Here is a 4,262-nt window from a genome sequence, read left to right as displayed (position 1 = left end):
GACGTGTGTCTGTGTGTCACGTGCCCGTCACCTTCCCGCTCCGCTGACCGCGGCCACCAGCAATAATAACAATAGCCTATGCTTCCACCAAAATGTGCATTAAACAATTATTTTTGCGTTTAAACAAATATTTGTGGGTTTTCACATAGGAGGCAGCGAAAGACATTTAAAGTAATGTGATATTAAAAATACATTTAGATAATAATATTCGACTGACCTCCAGAAAGTGTTTGGAAGAAATTCTATGCATAAATTAGAGGATGAAAAAAAATAGTTTTCTCCATGGGCGTAGAAAACGCAGGGGATGGGGGGAACCCCTCACTTCAATAAAACCAAAGTTCGTCCTTTGCCCGCACTTTTTCACAGGGCAAATGTGTTTCTGTAAATCTGTAAACTAAAAACATCAATGATGATTATATAATTAGGCCTGTTGCAACTATTTCATTGTCTGATATTTTAATCTGGTATATGGCCATATACGAACAAATACAATTAGAGTTCATATATTTGAGCATTTATGTACACATATAATTCCACAAGTTACATATATGAAAATGGCCATTTTTGTCATATTTTAAAATATACTGTATGTATAAGTGACCTTTTTATATCAGTAAAAAACATTTATGAACATTTACTTTCAGCATATACAGTGTGTTCAATATATATTGCCATTTTCAGATTCGTAGCCTACTGAATTAAGTACTTCAAATTCAAATCACATTTTATTACACAACTAATGGGGATTTTAAGTGAATGTTAGGGATTCTTTGTATAAATGCGGGTTTTTGTGTCTCATTCGCAGCACTCAGGGTGGAGATTAAACGCTAGCTGAGATGTATGTGTGCTGTCTGCGGTCCCATAAAAGTTTAGACAAGGATTTTGATAGTGAACGCACCTACATGGAGGAGACGAGGCGGAGACGCTGTGCATTTGGATATGTTGCGACTGCTTCAAGCTTTTCAAGCATTTGTTTAGCCGCTGTCAAACATGAAGGAAAGCTACTGCAAAAAATGCAGAGATTGGTTGAGATAGCAAGAATTCTTGCGATCGCAAAATCCTGGAGGGACTGGTTTTAGATGCCGTTCACATCACTGTTTTTCAGTGTCTCGCGCCAAGAGCGAAAACATTTAGGTCAAGTTTTAAAAAAGTGTCTCGAAACAGCTTTTTGTTTTATTCCTTACGCTGCGTCTAACTTTATTAACACAAGGTTTGGTCTGAACCTGAGCACTTCGAAGAGGGCAGCAATCCAGATATATCAAGTAATCTTAGATTATAAATTCAAACATCATTAATGGTCTACTTCTTCCGGAAGGATAATTCGCCATGGGTTCCCTCGAGAATTTCCTATGGGTTTTTATAATGTTTTTATATATATATATTCATGAGTAAAATAAGGATACTTGGATGCTTTGTTCTACAACATAAATTACACACAGCCATACCTTAAAACGTGAATTTTGAGCCACTGTGTTTTAACGAAAAATTTATGTTGTGAGTGAACATGCCTGGCGAAATGGAAAACCGAAGTAGTTCTTATCAAGCAATTTGTTAGCAACATACTTTAAAAAAACAAACAACAACAACAAAAAACAAGGCAACTTCAAAATTCACATTTGGGTTATGACTGTGTTGCAGCAAACACAAAACTTTCCCCTAACATTACCATATGGTTCCCTTTTGGTTATATTTTTGGGAACCATTAACTAAAGTTCCCAGACCGTTGCATTAAGGTTTTGTTTGACAACCTTAAAGGGATAGTTCACCCAAAAATGAAATTCTCTCATCATTTATTCACCCTCATACCATCCCAGATGTCTCTGACTTTCTTTCTTCAGCAGAACACAAATGAAGATTTTTAGAAGAATATCTCAGCTCTATAGGTCCATACAATGCAAGTGAATGGTGACCAGAACTTTTAAGCTCCAAAAAGGAGATAAAGGCAGCATAAACATAATCCATCAGATTTCAGTGGTTTAATCAGCCTTCTGAAGCAATCCAGTTGGTTTTGGGTAAGAACAGACCAAATTATAACTCCCTTTTCACCATAAATCTTGACAGCAGTCTTCTTGGCTTGATTACACTTCCTACTACTTTACGCATGCGCACAGCCGCTAGATGGCGCTATAGGAAGTGTAATCGAGCTCGAAATCATGATTGTGCGTAGAGACTGCAATGACAAGATGTACAGTGAAAAAGGAGTTATATTTTGGTCTGTTCCAGGGGCAGAGCCAGGAGTTTTTCACAGGGGTGGCCTGGCAGGGACCAACGATCAGTCTGTAGTGGCACAGAAATTTTCAGGCAGCATTTCCGTATCGTCGGGGGGGGGGGGGGGGGATATAGTGACATCTGGGACACAGAGGGGCGGCGACCTTGGTGTGCACACATGTTAAGACTCCTGTGTGTTGCGGTTGTACAGAGACAGTTCCACCTCTAAAAAATAAATTGTGCCCAAGACAAAAAAATGACCAAAGCGGCAGTTGCGAACGGGGTGGCCAATGGGGCCCCTGGCCACCCCTTAGCTTCGCCACTGGTCTGTTCTCACCCAAAAACCAACTGGATTGCTTCAGAAAACATTGATTAAACTACTGGAGTCCGATGGATTACTTTTATGCTGCCTTTATCTCCTTTTTGGAGCTCCAAATGTTTGGCCACCATTCACATGCATTGTACGGACCTACAGAGCTGAGATATTCTTCTAAAAATCTTCATTTGTGTTCTGCTGAAGAAAGAAAGTCAAACACATCTGGGATGGCATGAGGTAGAGTAAATGATGAGAGAATTTTCATTTTTGGGTGAACTATCACTTTATAAGAACTTATACAGGATGTTCTCTAATGGTTATTTTAAGGTTTTATATGTATTACCAAAAACAAACTTTCCAAGAACGTTGCAGAGGATTTTGTGGGACAACCCAATAAAGACCTAAAACAAACGTTCTATTTCCATAAAGAAAACTTTCCTGGATAACCAAAAACATACCTTAAAGTCTGAACATTCTGGAAACTAAAACCTAATGTTCCCAGAGCGTCTTGGGGACCAAAAATTGTTAGTTGGGGTTTAAATGTTATAACAAAATGTCCAAGTATCTTAATGTTTACCCCAAATAGCCATGTTTCATTCATTCACTCTTCAAGAGGCAAAGTGAACTTCTAAATCTTGACATGCTGGATAGTATTTCAACATATTTGTCATATTTCAAAGGGTCCGCTGTGTTACAGTGTTCAGAGGATGTGGAAGTCAAACAGATCCTCTATTCATCCTGAGGAAGGACCACCAGCATTCAGCATTCAAGAGAAGAAATATGCCAAGCAGTGGTGTTCCTATAATGTTTTTCCATGGATTTAAAAAAGATGAATATGGACATTATAAGCTGTTAAATCGTATTCAATGTCAAAGTGCTTGTATGTGAACTGGATGTTGTACGGAGCTGCAAATAGACATATTGTTTTTATTTTAGCTCAGTGTGAACAGAGATCTCTTGTGTTTTCTTGGACACTTTCATCAACACCTGCTCTCTGCTCTGGACGAAGAGGAAATATAATCAATTCATCAGGAATAAAGACAACAAGATTTATTGAAGAAAGACTCGTTGATTGCTTGAACTGCCCATTCATTTCAGAAAAAAATATATTTATGTTAGCTAAAATGGTCACTTATTTTTGATTAAATATTTAAGTATTAAATATATAACATGTGATTTATGTAGATCTTATTTTACTAATATAAATCCACATATTAAAATACTTTGTATTGTTCTTACATTTTTTTGAACTGTATTTCGAATCTGTACAAAGTTAAAGAAATTAAATAATTGTCTTGTTTACTGCTAAATTTCCTCAACGTTCCTCTGCAAACAATCACACTCGACTCAAGGGCAAAAAAAAAAGTCCTAAATCCAAAATAGTCCTGATTCAAAGAGACAAATGAAAGCTGAACATGTGGGAATTATCTGCATGCACACATCAAAGTGTTGCCACTTCAGCAGGGATTATGCACGAATGATTTCCCCCAGTAATCCATAGCATGCAAAACTAAACATTCCTCTGGTATGGATTGAATTTTTTGTCTTGCACTGGAATCATGGAGCCACAATGTCACATGGCACCCATGAGATCGAACTGTGACCTGAATAGATTCATGTTTTGAAACAAAACGGAGAGATTTGTGAATCCTAGTCATTTCGAAAACTGCTTAGATAAAGCTTCACCATTGAAACATTCAGTTTTGTTTTGCGGGTCACCAGGTCTCTTCTGGGCATC

This window comes from Myxocyprinus asiaticus, chromosome 49, assembly GCF_019703515.2.
Source record: "Myxocyprinus asiaticus isolate MX2 ecotype Aquarium Trade chromosome 49, UBuf_Myxa_2, whole genome shotgun sequence".
In the NCBI taxonomy this organism is placed as follows: domain Eukaryota; kingdom Metazoa; phylum Chordata; class Actinopteri; order Cypriniformes; family Catostomidae; genus Myxocyprinus; species Myxocyprinus asiaticus.
Note: the sequence above shows the minus strand (reverse complement) of the source record.